The sequence below is a fragment of the Myodes glareolus genome, chromosome 6 (assembly GCF_982192425.1).
Source record: "Myodes glareolus chromosome 6, mMyoGla1.1, whole genome shotgun sequence".
In the NCBI taxonomy this organism is placed as follows: Eukaryota; Metazoa; Chordata; class Mammalia; order Rodentia; family Cricetidae; genus Myodes; species Myodes glareolus.
In genome coordinates, this window is record NC_142031.1 from 76,687,496 (window position 1) to 76,706,021 (window position 18,526).

An 18,526-nucleotide genomic window follows, 5' to 3' on the forward strand; every position below is an offset into this window, starting at 1 on the left:
AGAAGAAGTTCAAATGGTCAAAAGACACTTAAGGTCATGCCCAACTTCCTTTGCGATCTGGGAAATGCAAATCAAAACATCTTTGAGATATCATTTTATATCTGTCAGAATGGCTAAAATCAAAAACACCAATGATAGCCTTTGCTGGAGAGGATGTGGAGTAACGGAGACACTCATCCATTGTTGGTGGGAATGTACACTTGTGCAACCACTTTGGAAATCAGTCTGGCGGTTTCTCAGGAAATTCAGAATCAACCTACTACAGGCTCCATCAATACCACCCTTGGGAAAATACCCAAGAGATGCCCTATCATACTACAAAAGCATATGTTCAACTATGTTCATAGCAGCATTATTTGTAATAGCCATAACCTGAAAACAACCTAGATGCCCCTTAATGGAAGAATGGTTAGAGAAAGTGTGGAATATATACGCATTAGAGTACTACCCAGGGGTAGAAAACAATGACATCTTGAATTTTGCATGCAAATGGATGGAAATAGAAAACACTATCCTGAGTTAGGTAACCCAGACCCAAAAAGAGGAATATGATATGTACTCACTCATAAGTGGATTCTAGCCATAAATTAAAAACATTGAGCCTAAAATTCAGGATCCTAAAGAAGCTAAATAAAAAGGTGACCCCAAAGAAAAATATATAGCTATCCTCCTGGATATTGTAAGTAGACAAGATTGCCAGGCAAAAATTGGGAGCTTGGGGGTGGGGGGTTGGGTGGGGGGTAAGGGGACAGGGGCAGAGAGAAGGGAGAAGGGGAAGATGGGGAGAGCATGGGAAAAAAACCTACATTTCAGAGTTTGGCTTAAGATCAAAAAACTAAATTCTAATACTGATCTAGGATAGGCCTAAGACCCTATCTTTATCTGAAGTGTTATTGGCAGTTGATATCTGCTCTGGAAGGAAGATTCATTCTTTCAGAGGAATATAATCCATTGTAGGTTTCCCATACTTCAGTTGATAACCCTATAACCAAGCCCATAAAGGCAATACTAATTTCCCTTAAGGGCCCAATAAAAGAATTAAATAAAGTTGCATAAAGTTAAGAGGAAAAGTGGAAGCACCAATGAGAGTTGGATGTAGGTTGTGTTTGATAGATAAGATCTAAATATAATGCATAAATGAGAGAAACTTTCAAACAATAAACAGAAATACTGCGTCAAAAAGAGATATTTGTTTATACTTAAAGAGGAATTAAATGTCCTGATTTGTCTTATGTCAATAAGTATCTCTATGCAAATTTTGGATGACATTATTTCATAACTTCTGGATAATTTTTATTGTATATTTGCACCAAAATGTAAGTGGTGATTCCTTTATAGACAGACATAGATGTTAAATGTGATGTAAAAATAAACAATAAATATGCCTATAAACATTAATTTATCTATGCCTTTTAATAGCTGTTCTTTCAAGACAAGTCTCTAAGGATTATAGTTTTGATGCAGATTTCCAAATGGTCTCTGTGATTTCTGAAACCCTTGTTATGAATAAAAACCCTTAAAAAGGAAAAAAAGTTAAAAACTAATGCTGATGTTGACTATTGATATGTAAGGGCAGATTTATGTAGAGGAATTTTCACACTCAAAAAAAAAAGGAATTTGGATAACCAAATTCAGTAATTGAAAACACAGGGTTAAAATATAATTTAGGGAATCTTCCTGAATATCATAAGAAAACACACCTCTCAGGCCAGAATGAAAACTTTATTGGGCTCAGACACTTGGTGCTAGTGGAAAACTGAAAGTATTTGCCAGATTTCTTCTTTTAATTTGTTTAATGTCTTCAAGTGAATTTTGAGGCTCTCTGATTGCTGATTCCAACTTTAATTTCAGAAATAATGAAAGGAAACAAAATGAATCTGTCTCTCAGAATAGATACAATATTTTTAGAAAATTTGCACACTTAATCTTTTAATTCTACCTTAATATATTGCTTATAAATCTCAACACCTATGGAGACCCGAGGAGAAACCCAAACAGCCACCATCACATGAAATAAATACAGATACAGAAGGAGATGAAGAGAGAGCTCTTGGTGCCAATGTTGGGCAAACTGCCAGAATAATTTGAACAAAGTAGAAAATGTGATGGTTACAGTGGAAGGAAAATACGCGTTCATTACAGAAAGGAGATTGAAAAATTTGGAATTTGACTCTGATTACTGTAATTATCAGTAATGATCAATTGTAATTATTATAATTTAGAGAAATTTAGAAAGCTGGCAAGCACTCAGGCATCTAATCACCATGTATGACCACACCATTTGGAAAATTTTCATTTGCATTCATGGAGATAAATAGTTTCCTTCTGATTTATAGAGAAGGAAACAGTCTTCTTCACTTTTTATCTGAGAATCTGCTGAAGAAATTTGCCATTCATATTGCTTATATGCAAATGATATGCATTATGACCACAGAAACATATCAACTTTTCCTGCCTTTTGTTTTAATGACTTCTTGTTTGGAAGGAAGTACTTGGCCCTTAGTGTCCCAGTCCTCACCATAGCATAATAGGCTCCTGCTGCAAGGAGAATCTATTTGCTGAGGATGCACTAAGTTCTCTGTCTGCATGCACAGCTTTGGTTTTGCTGACATGCTGATAAGACTCTTTAGTTCTTTACATCTCAGTCCCCATGAGAAAGGCATATATTCTTACTTTTTAGATAAGAAGTTAAAGCCAGATACAGCAATCTAATGTACATGGAAAGTAGAAAAAGACAAGGTCTCCTGAGTACATGGGAAGCATGGGGACTATGGAAAAGAATAAAAGGGGAGAGGAGAAAAGGAGAGGGAAGAGGAGAAAAATATATAGCTCAATAAAAACAATTTACAAAGAATAAAGAAAAAAAGAAGTTTGAGCCGGAAAACGAATATTCCTTTGTGTTTCTTTTTTTAAATTAATTTTCCTCTTGACTAATGTTATATTCATTATATCAGATGTGACAAAAGTATAAATTTACTCCCTATGAAACTGTTCATCACATCAGGAAATGTTTTAATCACAATAAATTTGTTGTCAATTTAACTATCATCTGAAAAGCAGATTCCTCTAACACAGTGGTATGAATAAGGCTAAAGAATATAAATAGGATATTCTGAAGAGATGTAAAGGTAGATGAATAAATGATTATTGTATCACATAATATAATATTTCTTTCCATTAGAGTAAGACTTGCACTACAAGTTAAAATTCAACATGAGAATGAGTTTTGATCTATTAACAAGTAAAAAGAAAGCAAGCATTTGAAATAAAGAAATATATTTTAAAATGTGTATGCATTTTTATGAGCACAGAATAAATTATGGAAATGCATATACAATAACTTGGATAATAAGGATTATTTAATGAATTCAGACTAAAATTGGATATGAGACTATTAACATTTTCCATATTTTAACTTTAACTGTATACATGTATTTTTGTTATTCTAAAACTGAATATTGTAAAATGAGAAGATATACCAAGTAAATATTTACAAAATATGTTAGAAATTTAAAAAAAGCTTTCCCCATTCCTCCCCTACTCCCTTCTCTCTAAGCCTCTCCCCTTCCAACAACCCTCCCACCCCCCCCCCATGCACCCGAGGTTACTTGGGACTCTTGTCTGTTTCCAATCTCCAGGAGGATAACTACATGATTTTCTTCAGGTTCACCTTCTTATTTAGCTTCTCTAGGATCATGAATAATAGGCTCAAAGACCTTTAATTATGGCTAGAATCCACTTATAAGTGAATACATACCATATTCCTCTTTTTGGGTCTGGCTTGGCCCATAACCATACTGATGAATATTTTGCATATCACCATAGAACCTTCATCTGGCGATGGATGGAGATAGAGACAGAGATTCACATTGGAACACTGGACTTAACTCCCTAGGTCCAAACACGAAGCAGAAGGAAAGAGAATGTGAGCAAAGAAGGCAAGACCAGAGGGAACCTTCATACGACGATGGATGGCGATACAGATGGAGACCCACATTGGAGCACCGGACTGAGCCCCCCAAGGTCCAAATGAGGAGCAGAAGGAGGAAGAACATGAAAAAGGAAATCAGGACCGCGAGGGGTGCGATCACCCACTGATACAAGGGGACTGATCTAATGAGAGTTCACCAAGGCCAGCTGGACTGAGACTGAACGAGCACGTGATCTAACCAGATTCTCTGAATGTGGCCGGATTCTCTGAATGTGGCTGGCCTGGAGTCTTTCTGAAAAGCCATTGACAATGACACTGGGACTTGTTTCCTCTGCATATACTGGATTTTTGGGATCCAGTCTGTTTGGATACTCACCTTCCTGGACCTGGAGGGAGGGGGGAGGAACTTGAACTTCCCACAGGGCAGGAAACCCTGACTGCTCTTAGGGATGGAGAGGGAGGAGGAGAGGGAGTGGGGAGAGTAGGAGGGTGTTGGGAGGAGGGGTGGAAATGGAAACTTTTATAATTTAATAAACTTTGAAAAAAAAGAAATTTAAAAAAGTATGTGTTCTTATTGTATGTCTTTAATTCATAGTATTATGTTCAAAATATTTTACTTTCATTATCTTTAAATTATCTGGTTCTGTGTGTCTCTGTGTGGGTGTGTGCACTTGAATGCAGGTGTCTGAAGATGTCAGAGTCTGATCCACAGAATCTGGAACTGCAGGTTGGTGTGAGCTGCCCAGTGCAGATACTGGGAACCAAACTCAGGTTCTATGGATAAACAGTACATCTCCTAACTGATGAGCTATTTATTCTGCCCCAAATATTTTTATTTTAATGTAACTTTCTATAATGAATAGGTACATTCAAATAATTTTTATGAAAAGTAATAGTGACAAGTTTAGGTATGAACATCCACATTCCTTGGCTGATTGATTCACAAAAATGGGCAAAAAAGAATCAACCATCATGTATATTAGAAAATGAATAGATAAAGAACGTCTGGTAGATATATACAATAGGTTTTATTCAGCAGTAAAGAAATATGAAATTATGAAATTTGCGAGAAATGAATGGAGCTAGAAAATATTACAAATGAGAAAATCCCAGGTTAGGAATACAAAGACCAAATGTTCTCTCTCATATGTGGATTCAAACTTCTAATTTTTTTACATGTACATTTCTATGAGAGTGAAGGAATATAGAGATCATGAAACTAGTAAGGGCACCGTAATGGGAGAAAACTGAGAAGGGAACACAGGGTTCTTAACAGTGAACCTATAAAACTGGAAGGGGGTGAAAAACTTTTAGCCCCATCCTGCCCCCAAATCACCTATCCTCCTGCAACCTCAGTGGAACTCTGAAACACAGCTTGCTACAATATAGAGAGGGCCAAGAGGTGAGTGAGCAACCATCCAGCAGGACAACCCATCCTCTTTTCCTCCATAATGGGGCAAAACCTCTGGCCCCTCCCCCAACTGCCTTGGTTTCTCTAGCAAGCAAGCAGCAGAGTTTCCTGCAGGTAAGCTGCCCTGATATCCATCCCATCCACCTGAACCTGCAAACTACTAGACCCATCTTGCCCTCAAACCTGCCTATCCTCCTGAGCCTCTGGCTGGAACTCTGAAATACAGCTTGCTACAATAGAGAGAGGACCAAGAGGTGAGTGAGCAATCACCTGGTGGGACACCCCAATATCTAGGACCTCCATAGTGGGGCAAAACCCCAGGCCCTTCCCTCAACTGCCTCACCTTCTCCAGCAATTATAAAACTGATTGCCCCATGAGCCTAAACTTCTTATTAACTCTTATAACTTATGTTATCCCATTATTCTTGTATATATTAGCCACATGGCTCGGTACCTTATTTGTCGAGGCATCTAGTTCCTTTGTGTCTGGGACATGACTGCAGAATGAAACTTCCCTCTTCACTACTTCACCTCTACTTCCACCGTGGTCACTTGAGGTCATTGCCCTCATGTGTTGCACAGTTGTTTATTGTATAATATTCTAATATGAAGTCTTAGTCTTTAAGTTATATAGGTACTAAGATGATTGCTCAATAGTCATCTATGTTTGTGATACTTATATTTAGCCTAATCAGATTCTTTAGATACATAGAGATTATATAATGCATAGACATAAATATGGCATTTAAATAACTTAAAATTCTATTGAAGTGAGACTTGATTGCTCCTGGAAGCACTGTCTATTCCTGAGAGAATGTTGAGCACTGAAGACACTCCACTTGAAGTTTGTTTTCTTCTTGGCATGATTGACCTTTGGCCAAGGAACTGCACAGGCCTCAACCACTGAGAAGTGACATGGTATCCAGAAATGAATAATCAGGACACAAGAAAAAAGACTGCCAAACGTTGCCAAGACAGGCTAAGATGGTTTTGAAAAATTTCCTCCCTCTGGAAAGGGTCTGTCCCTTACTCTAGGCCTTAGCTAAAGTTGGTTGCCTCAATGTTGCAAATAAGACTTTGAGTGATTGCTCAGGTAGCTAATCGTCTCCACCATATATTGCTCATTTTGGAAGTTGCTTGATTGCACTTCCTGATTACTCAAGTAATATTATTTTCCTTCTCTGATCTTCTACGGGGTTAAAGACTAGATAGTTTTAGTTACTTTCCTCTCATGACTTGGTCAAGTTATTTATTATACAGGGTTTAAACTCATTAGGATAGAATAATTATTTAAATATTTATCACATGTTTCTTGCTTGATGTATTTGTTCTTATTGTATATAATTTTGTATTAGGCTTAGAACTCTCTTATTTAAACAAAAGTGGAAGGTGCTGTAGAAATTCCTACCACCAGTAGCTTTTACAATACCTGTCCACTTGGGTGTGCCTCTTATACTATTTATGCCAATGGTCTGGTCTCTTTTCTGACTAAGGGATTTGGTTGTTGTTATCCATTCCAGCAGAGGATTGTGATTTGTGAGTCTACCCCTAAACAAATAACCGTTTATTATTCTCAATTCTGAGGTAGTGTGGGATTTCTTTTAAGTGTCCTTCTTCAGGTTTCCTTTAAGTTATCAACACTGGGATCTCAGTTTATTTCCTGACTCTCATTCTTCCTTTAATTATAAACACACTCAGAATGTCCATCATTAAGACAAGAAGCAAGAGAAACCCTGATGAGGATTTAAATAAAAGAAAACTCTTTCCCATGTTTGATGGGAAAGCATCAGTCTCTAAGATGATGGGGGTTCCTCAACAAGAAAAATAGATCAACTATATGATGTTGCTCAGTCACACCACTTCAGATATTTACCAGAGTGCTAAATAAACAAATTACAGGGACTAACCCTTCAGTGTTATTGAAGCAAATTAAATTGTGGTACCAACCTGTTGGTGCACATAAGGCCAGGGCATGAGGCCCAGCATAACTTCCTGAGCCTAGCTCATGTTTGGAGACCTTACTTTGACCATGACTCCCACGTTTGAGTGAGTCAACACAGCCTGACTTAAGCCTGCCTCTGCCCTGTCACCACTAACATTGTAGAATATTATTGGCCATTATTCCTTACTCTGCCTCAACCCTTCTCAAGATTTCCACCTCATCTCTCAGCCCTATATAAGTTCCTGCGTGATTCAGTAAAATGAGATCCTGCTTTGACAGACTCCCAACTCAGTGAGTGTTCTTTTCCCTTTTGGCCAGGGTGAGGGTCTGGTTTGCCAACACTTACCATCCTACTAAGCCCCAGGGAAAGTCCAGCAGGTCTGGTTCTGTCCCCACCCTTTCTGCCAGAGAACTCCGTATCAACCTAATTTGAATTGGAAAAGGACAATATGGCATATATGCACAATAGAAACATGTCATTTTTAAAAAAAATGGATGCAGCTGTATGTCATCACAGTAAGTGAATTAATTTGGTCTCAGAAAACAGACGCCATGTTTTCTCTCATTTGTGGTTCTTACACTGTGTATACTTTCATAAGTTCATGTTTGCATATTTGAATTGAAAGTACAAATGCAATTCTAATAATAAAGGAACCTAAGGGGAGGGAGGATAGGCAAGATGGAAGGATACAGTGGAGCAGGAACATGCTTGACTTTCATTGTATACATATATCTCATATGTAAGTGGAGTCTGCTTAAAATGGAAGCATTTCACTGTTTCCTCTCAGTTTCTTTAATGACTAGTCTACCATATCATATAGTGTTGCTAAAATGACTGCATTTTTTTCTGGTAAAGTTCCTCAATTAAATTATCTGTTTTTCTTAATTTGATTCTAGTACTTTCGTGCACATTTTGAGACCTCATTAATTCCAATTTTCAATATGTGTGAAATGTTATTATATTTGTTTTAATTTTTTAAATTATTTATCTTACATCCCTTCCAAAATTTTCCTCCCTCCACTTATTCCTAAGCCTTTCCCAAAACTCCATTCTGACCTCCCAATTCAAAGAGGAACAGGACTCCCATAGATATCAACAGAACATAGTATATCAAGTTGCAGCAAGATTAAGCATCCTGTTTGTGTTAAGGCTGGGCAAGGCAACACAATATGAAGATCAGGGTCTGAAAATTCAGCAAGAATCAGATACAAACCCTGCTCTCACTGTTAGAAATCCCACAAGAACACAATGCTATACAACTGTAACATATATGCACAAGTCCATGCAGTCTCTGTGAGTTTCTATGATCTCACGTTAGTTGATTCTGCTGGTCTTCTTGTGATATCCTTGATCCCTCTGGCTCCTACAATCCTTATTTTCTCTTCAGCAGAATTAGCTGAGTCCAGCCAAATGTTTTGCTTTATATCTCTCCATCAGTTTCCATCAGTTGCTAGGTAAAGCCTCTCTGACAACAATTGGGCTAAGCAGCAATTTATGAGCAAAAGAATATTGTTTTGCATCATTATGGTGACATTTTCTGTTTTTTCCAGTCATGTTTGGTTCTATTGAGGTCTCTGAGACATCTAGACTCTGGGTCCTGCTTTTCCAGACTATGACAAGGGTGGGCTGCTTTGGGGGCTTTTGTCTGAGATGGGAGCACTCCCTGGTTAACATTCCTACAATCTCTGTGCCAACCTTACCCTAGGACATCCTATAGGCAGGACAGACTTTAGGTCGAAGGTTATGTGCCTGATTTGGTATATCAATTCCTCCACTGGAAGTCTTTCCTGATCACAGAAGAAGGCATGTTCAGGCTACACACTCCTGTAACAGGAGTTTTAACTGGGGTCATACTTATAGATTCCTAAGAGTTTTCATTTTTTCTTAACTTAATTCTAGTACTTTGGTATATATTCTGAGATTTTATAAATTTCCAACTTCAATGTTACATGCAATGCTGTTTTATAGAATTTTGTTTGCTATTATGCTGGGAGAGAATATTTTTAGTTTTCTTATGCTTAATGTTTGGTTTTTGCTATAAATTTTCTATTACATTTTGACTGACAAAGTTGCTCCTCCCAATTAGATTTTAGAAATTTGGAAATACTGTCATTCCTTCCTGAAATTTTTGAGGCAGAAATGTATTTTAATATGTGATAAAATATGCAAATTTGATTTAACATTTTGAATAATAATAGCTAATCTTATGATCAGTTTAGGATCTTTCAATCTATAAATCTGGTTGCTTAATTTACCACTATTTTTCTTTATTAAGGAGAGTGTCTTGGGGGCCTTGCTTGTGTTTAACAGTCACTAAGCCACATTCTTGAACCTTGTTCTCAGAATCACAAGACTGTTCCAATAATCTAAATTGGCACACATATAAAAAATTGATGAATCTGGAGATAAGGCTCAGTAGTTGTTTGCTATTTTAGCAAAGAAATATTTGGTTTCAAGCATGGATGGCTGGTCACTTGCAACAGCTGTTGACTATAACTATGGATTCAGTGCCCTCTTGTGGCCTCTGTGAGTACCTATGCATACATGGTGCGCGCGTGCGCGCGCGCGCGCGCGCGCACACACACACACACACACACACACACACACACAAATTTTAAGAAGAAAGAAGAGTGGCTTATCTTCTTACATGTTTTCATCATTCAATGAGCCACACATAGATTTTTCTGAGTATTGGCAATCTTTCATTTTTCTCTCCTGTTGCTTCATCTTGGCCAGTTTCACCAATTATAATATATATTACTTGTGAATGAATGCTCCTTGAAAGATATTTAGATCTATGCATATTTTGTCAATATAAAGTAATCAGAATATATCTTCTTCATTGCCTCTCTCCACCGCATTCATAGTCTGGTACAGGGTGCTACCATCCAGTCCATTTTTCTTTGCACTCACAACCCAAAAGTGCGATAACAGAGTATTGATTTAGTTGAGCTAATGGAGCAGCTCCCCGTTAAGCAGTTAATATAATTTTGAAGCATCACATGTTTCCTGCTCAATTGAAGTCTCTCTGATAACATTTTTAACTGCCTGGCAAATCCTGTTATTTAAAGGCATTCTTTCTATGCCTTATTAATAGGGAGATATTCCAGAGAACTACCAAAGATGTCAACAGTGAAGGCACATAAAAAAATTAAGTGTCATACATAATGAATATTTTCTAGCCAATCTTACCTTTTCCAGCTTTGAATTCATTCATAGTTAGGATAAAACTAGCACCAAATGGTGGTGGCACATGCTTTTAATCCCAACACTCAGGAGGCAGAGGCAGCCTCTGAACTCTGAGTTCAAGGACAGCCTGGTCTACAATAGCTAGCTTGAAGATATGTTCCAAAGCTAAAGAGAAACCCTGTCTCAAAAAACAAAAACAAAATCAAAAAAAAGAAAAAGAAAGAAATCTTTGTCAGATTCCTTTCCATACTTTGCTTGTGTCTTGTAACAGAGAGGAAACTTTCAAAAGTGTGGGTGAAGGAAGTGAAATTGTCACTTTCCCTTAAGTAGGCACTGTTGACAGCATGTATGGTAATTAATAGAAAGTAAGCAATGCAGTTCCAGGAGCAGGATGAATGGTGGAATCATTCTTCTAACTATGTCACTCCTGGAAGGAGCTTCTATGTGTAGCATGCAGCAACAGATCTCTCTAGATGATCTGAGTCTGAGAACATTCTTGGCCATTTCAAGCACTGCAGAGATTTACACTTTCTTGAACTTGAGGTTTCAGTTTCCTTATCTTTATCTTCCAAGCACACCATGAGAATAAAACGAGACAGTTAAATTGGAATATGCAAAAATACTTTTGTAAACCTCAAGTGTTGTACAAAATACAGAATGTATTATTGTCAGTATTCTTTATGTGTAAAAGATGATAGAAGAAGAGAATTTTAATTACAGGACTATAGCGAGACTTGTGTATTCAGGTTTGGAGAAAGGTGAGGGAAACAAAACAAGACCAGAATTCTAGATGCTCCTTCCCCAGATACAGACTTTCCATCCTGGCTGCACTGCTCCTTTAGAACATTATAAATTGCTTAAATTTGGCACTATGAGAACTTATCTTACAGAGTGGATAAGAATAGATCTCTGAGAATTTGTGGGTTTTCGAAAAGGTTCATTTATCTATCTGCCCAAGCATTTGCTCACTCATGTGATAATATATTTTCGTTTTTTTTCTTTTTTAATTGATTTTTATTGAGTTCTACATTTTTCTTTGCTCCCCTCCCTGCCTCTCCCCTCCCCTAAAACCCTCCTCAAAGGTCCCGATGCTCACAATTTACTCAGGAGACCTTGTCTTTTTACACTTTCTTCTTCCCATGTCGATTAGACCTATTTAAGTCTCTCTTAGTGTCCTCATTGTTGTCTAAGTTCTCTGGGATTGTGGTTTGTAGGCTGGTTTTCATTGCTTTATGTTTCAGAACCACCTATGAGTGAGTACAGGTGTGATTACAATTATTTTGGGTGATTTTGTATCATGTATTCTTTTAAGCTCTCTTATTTCAGCTAGGGATAATCTCTTTCTGATTCCCAAGGGTGCAAAGACACAAAGAAGACAAATACAGAGCAGTTATAGGTGTAAGGTTTTTGTAAAGAACTTCATGGAAGAAAAATTTAACATGGACTATAAAGCTGAGGCACAAACCAAGAGTAAGTTTAAGGCTGATTCTTTATCATTCTAAAGCCTCTGACTCTTCTATATGGTTTCACTCTGCTTTCAACATCTTTAGCAATCTTTATTTGGAAATTTGTGAACTACTGGAACATTTTTTGTGGATATGAGCAAACCCCTTATCTGAAATATCTGTACTTAATAATCTTCTAGGTACCAGACCAAAAAAAAAAAAATGACTCCTAGAGTGTGACCAAAACAAAATAGCTATATCTACTGTTATCTTTAATTCACTTTGCCAATGGCCTAGAATTTTCAGCATTTGTCCTTTGATCTCTGTGGTTAAATCTATTCCTTAGTACTTGATTGTTGGATGGTATTGAAGACTGAATTATTTTCTTGATTTATTTTTATATGGTTTGATTTTAAATGTATAGTAACTGCACCTTGTTTTTAAATGTATGGAAACTCTTCTTATTTTCTTGTTGCCTTTTGATTTCCTGATACCACTGAATTTGTTCCCTGGATTTTAAAAAGCTTCTTGATGGAAGTTTTCAAAACTCTTCCACTTGATATAATACATGTAAACAAAGTTATTGTTACTTCTCCTAGGATCTTAGAGTTGGGAAATATTATTTTAAGAGGTTACTTTTGTTTATGTTACATTTGTTTAACTTTGTGAGCTGTGTTATTGTGCCTGTCTAAGACACCTGAGAGTCTTAATAATGAGCTGAATCGCTAATATCTAGGCAGGAGAAAGGATATTAGGGCTGGCAGGCAGAGAGTATAAATAGAAGAAGAAAGAGGAAAAAGAGAAGCAAGAGACAGTGGAGGACATCAAAGCACAGAAACCCAGCTACACAACAAACCACAGAGAAAGAAATAAGAAAGGTATACAGAAATAGAGAAAGATAAAAGCCCAAAAGCAAAAAAAGTAGATGGGATAATTTATAGTTAAGAAAATGTGCCAAGAAACAAGCCAAGTTTGGACATTTATAACAAAGAATAAGCCTATGTGTGTGATTTATTTGGGAGCTGGGTGATGGCCCCCTCAAAAAGCCAAAAGTTGTAAAACATCACAAAACAGAGATTCTCACTTCTTTTTCTTGCAACTTTTCTCTAGCTAATTTATCAAGTTTTGTGTTGCATAAAAATAGTACAAATTGGAAACCATTGTATTGTTCATAGTCTTTAGAGAGAGCTATCCCTTCCTATGATGACTGTGCCTGGCTGACTGTATATGTGACATTTGCAGAACCATACTAAAAGTACACATTACTTTTGTCCAGAAGCAGTCTTAGAAAAAAAATGGTATTAGCTCTTTAAATATTTGGTAAAATTTAACACAATACCTTTGAATTTCAGTTTTTCTTTGAAAAACACTTAGAATCTCCCTTTCTTGTTTATTGTTAGAAATTTAAAATGAGACAAATTAAAATATGGTGCGGGAGAATTGTCTGTATCCTGTCAATCATGTTTTAAATATACGCCGATTGGCCAGGCAGGAAGTGTAGGTGGGGAAACCAGACAGGAATTGGAAATGATGCAAGGAGAGCAGGAGACTTCTGGGGAGGAGGAAGTTGATTCTTCCCACTCCTGCCCAGATCACCGAAGCAGCAGGATGTGAGCTGCCCCACTGAAAAAGGTACTGAGCCACATGGCTAACATAGATCAGAAAAATGGGTTAATCAAGATGTGAGAGTTAGCCAGTAAGAGGCTAGACCTAATGGGCCAATCATCTTTATAACTCATAGAGATCTTTGTGTGATTTTTCTCTGGGACTAAATAGTTGGGGAGGCGGGCAGGACAGAAACACAAACAAGCAGGCCCTTCATATTACAAAAATAATTATCTTGTTTTAGTGGATTGGAAAGAATTCTGTATTTAAAATGTCCACAAATCTCATATAATGCCATATTCATAGTCAATTCAATTTCTGTCAAACTTGCAATGTCATTTTCATTGGAATAAAAAAATCAAAAAATTCACATGAGACCATTTAAAAAGCTAAATTATTGAAATAATTTAACCAAAAGTGTAAAACAATTGAACACTGTTTTTCATAAATACTTCATAACTGTAATAATGATAAACATATGTGATAATGACATAAAGACTGGAAGATCAACTAATGAAACAGAATAGAGAGTTCCTCAAATATATCCAAATATATAAGTTCAATAATCTTTTGGCAAATGTGCCAAACACACACTGTGAAAAGAACAGTTTATTTTTTTAAAAAAATGTGTGCAGGTTAATTTAAGCATATCAGTGTCTGAACACTAATATGATAGTCAAATAAAAATATAGTAAATATTTAACTGCGAAATCTAAAATTACAAAGCTATTAGAAAAAATAATAGATGATAGTGGTGTCAGCAATAACTTTCTGTATATGAGAGGAAGTATAGATACTGAAAACAAATACACACAAGAAAATTATACGAAAAGCTGATGTACAAAAATGAACTATTAATAGAGTGAAAAGAAAACCATATATTGGGAGAAAATATTTGTAAATCATACGTCAAATAAGCGGATAGTATAAAAAGCACTAGAAAAAATAATGGCACCTGAGAAAGGAAGAATCATGTTTGTCCAGGAATGATCCACCTGACAGATTATCTAAATCCAAGTAATCACCCTAAATAAATACAGGTATGAGGAACAGTAATTGCACCCAGTAGGTTGTATTCATATATATGCATGTGTGTGCATGTGTGTATGGTTTGTGTGTGTCTGTGTGTCTGTTTATATATTAATTATAGCAGTTAAAGAAGAGGTCATAGATTTTTTATTAATTAATTTATTTTAATTTATTTATTTATTAAAAATTTCCACCTCCTACCCTTCACCCATTTCCCACCCTCTCCCCCCATTCTCCCTCCCCTTCCCTCTCCAGTCCTAAGAGCAGTCAGGGCTCCCCGCCCTGTGTGGGAAGTCCAAAGTCCTCCCCCATCCATCCAGGTCTAGGAAGGTGAGCATCCAAACACACTAGGTTCCCATGAAGCCAGTACATGCAATAGAATCAACACCCAGTGCCATGGTCCTTGACTTCTCAGTCAGCCCTCCTTGTCAGCTGCATTCAGAGAGTCTGGTTTGATCACATGCTCCATCAATCCAAATCCAGCTGACCTTGCTGAGCTCCCATTAGATCAGTCCACCATCCTGTGGGTGAACACACCCCTCGCGGTCCTGAATTCCTTGCTCATGCTCTCCCTCCTTCTGCTCCTCATTTGGACCTTGGGAGTTTAGTCCAGTGCTTCAATGTGGGTCTCTGTTTCTATCTCCATCCATCGCCTGATGAAGGTTCTATGGTGATCTGTAATATATTCATCAGTGTGGCTATAGGATAAGGCCAGTTCAGGCACCCTCTCCTCTCCTGCCCAAGGAACAAGCTGGGGACATCTCCTTGGACACCTGGGAATCCCCTCTAGAGTCAAGTCTTTTGAAAACCCTAAAATGGCTCCCTTAAGATGTCTACCTCCCTGCTATCATATCCAGCCTTCCTCCATCCCAACCATTCCATCCCCCAAGTGCTCCCCAATCCTCCCCTTCTCTCTTCTCTCTCCCCATCTCCCCTTCCCCCCATCACACCCCCAGCCCCATGCTCCCAACTTTTGCCTTGCAATCTTGTCTACTTCCAATATACAGGAGAATAACTATATGTGTTTCTTTAGGTTCACCTTCTTATTTAGCTTCTCTAGTATCAAGAATTATATGCTCAATGTTCTTTATTTATGGCTAGAAGCCATTTATGAGTGAGTACATAACAAGTTCATCATTTGAGTCTGGGTTATCTCACTCAGTAAAGTGTTTTCTATTTCCATCAATTTGCATGCAAAATTCAAGATGTCATTGTTTTTTACTGTTTAATAAAATTCTAAAGTGTATATGTGTCACACATTTTTTATCCATTCTTCTATTGAGGGGGCACCTAGGTTGTTTCCAAGTTCTGGCTATTACAAATAGTGTTGCCATGAACATTGTTGAACAAATGCTTTTATAGTATGATTTGGTAACTCTTGGGTATGTTCCCCAAGAGTGGAATTGCTGGGTTCTGAGGTAGGTTGACTCCCAGTTTCCTGAGAAACTGCCACACTGATTTCCAAAGTGGTTGCACAAGTTTGCATTCCCACCAACATTGGATGAGTGTTCCCCTTACTCCACATCCTCTTCATCATTGATGTTTTTGATTTTAGCTATTCTGACAGGTATAAGATGATATCTCAAAGTTGTTTTGATTTGCATTTCCCTGATCACTAAGGAAGTTGAACATGACCTTAAGTATCTTTTTGCCATTTGAACTTCTTCTGTTGAGAACTCTCTGTTCAGTTCAGTACCCATTTTCAATTAACATATACTTTCATTAACTAGATGTTAACTAGATTTTCATTAACATCTAATTTCTTGAGTTCTTTATATATTTTGGAGACCAGACCTTTATCTGATGTGGGGCTGGTGAAGATCTTCTCCCAATATGTAGGTTGCCTTTTTGTATTAATGACAGTGTCCTTTGTTTTACAGAAGCTTCTCAGTTTCAGGAGATTCCATTTATTCATTGTTGCTCTTATTGACTGTGTTACTAGGGTTCTACATGGAAAGTTGTCACCTGTGACCATGTGTTGTAGACTACTTCACACTTTCTCATCTGTCAGGTTCAGTGTGGTCAGATTTATATTGAGGTTTTTAATCCATTTGTACTTGAGTTTTGTGAATGGTGATAGATATAAATCTACTTTAATTTTTCTACAGGTTGACATCCAGTTATGCCAGCACCATTAGTTAAAGATGCTTTCTTTCTACCATTGTATAATTTTAGATCCTTTTTAGAAAATCAGGTGTTCATAGGTTTGTGGATTATTGTCAGTGTCTTAGATTAGATTCCATTGGTCAACATCTCTGTTTTTGTGCCAATACCAAGCTGTTTTCATTACTGTAGCTCTGTAATAGTTTTTGAAGTCAGGGATGGTAATGCCTCCTGAAGTACTTTTATTGTATGAGATTGTTTTGGTTATCCTGGGTTTTTGTTTTTCCACATAAAGTTGATTATTGTTCTCTCAAGGTCTTTGAAGAATTTTGTTGGGATTTTGATGGGGATTGCATTGAACCTATGTTGCTTTTGGTAGAATTGCCATTTTTACTATGTTGTTCCTCCCTATCCATGTGCATAGGAAATCCTTCCATTTTCTGGTATCCTTTTCAATTTCTTTCTTCAAAGCCTTAAAGTAATTGTCAAATTGATCTTTCACTTCTTTGGTTATAGTTACCCCAAGATACTTTATGCTATTTGTGGCTATTGTGAAAGGTGATGTTTCTCTGTTTTCCCTCTCTGCTTCTTAATTCTTTGTGTATAGGAGGGCAATTGATTTTCTGGAGTTGATCTTGTATCCTGCCACATTACTAAAGGTGTTTATCAGCTGTAGGAGTTCTTTGATAGAGTTTTTTGGGGTCGCTTATGTACGCTATCATATCATCTGCAAATAACAAAAGTTTGACTTCTTCCTTTTCAATTTGAATCCCTGGATCTCCATATGCTGTCTTATTGCGATTGCTAGAACTTCAAGCACTATATTCAGGAGGTATGGAGAGAGTGGACAACCTTGTCTTGATCCTAAGTTTAGTGGAATGGCTTTGAATTTCTCTCAATTTAATTTAATGTTAGCTGTTGGCTTGCTATATATTGCTTTTATTATATTAAGGAATGAACCTTGTATCCCTAATCTCTCCAAGACCTTTATCATTAAGGGGTGTTGAATTTTGTCAAATGCTTTTTCAACATCTAATGAAATGATCGTATGTTTTTTTTTGTCTCAGTTTATTTATATGCTTGATTACATTGATATATTTTTGTATGTTGAACCTGCCCTGCCTCTCTGGGATGAAGTCTACCTGATGATTATGTCTAATTTTTTGAATGTGTTCTTTGATTCGGTTTGCCAGTAATTTATCTAGAATTTTTGCATCGGTGTTCATGAGAAAGATTGATCAGTAATTCTCTTTCTTGGCTGAGTCTTTGTGTGGTTTTGGTATCAGGGTAACTGTAGCTTCATAAAAGAAGTTTGTCAATGACTCTTCTGTTTCTATTTTGTGAAACACATTAAGGAGTATAGGTATTAGCTCTTCTTGGAAGTTTTGGTAGCATTCTGCATTGAAACCATCTGGTCCAGGGTTTCTTTTGGTAGGGAGGTTTCTGATGACAGCTTCTAATTCCTCACAACTTACAGTTCTATTTAAATTGTTAACCTGGTCTTGACTTAATTTTTGTCCATTTCTTTCACAATTTCCAATTTTGTGGCATACAGGCTTTTATAGTAAGAGCTAACGATTCTCTGAATTTTCTCAGTGTCTGTGGTTATTTCCCCCTTTTCATTACTGATCTTGTTAATTTGCATGTTGTTTCTCTGCCTGTTTGATTAGTTTGGAAAGGGGTTTCTCAGTCTTGTTGGTTTTCTCCAGGAACCAGATTTTTTTTTTTGAAAGTAATTTTATTAAATTATAAAAGTTTCCATTTATGCCCCTCTTCCCAACACCCTCCCACTCCCCCCCTTCCCTCTCCTCCTCCCTCTTTGTCCCTAAGGGCAGTCAGGGTTTCCTGCCCTGTGGGAAGTTCAAGTTCC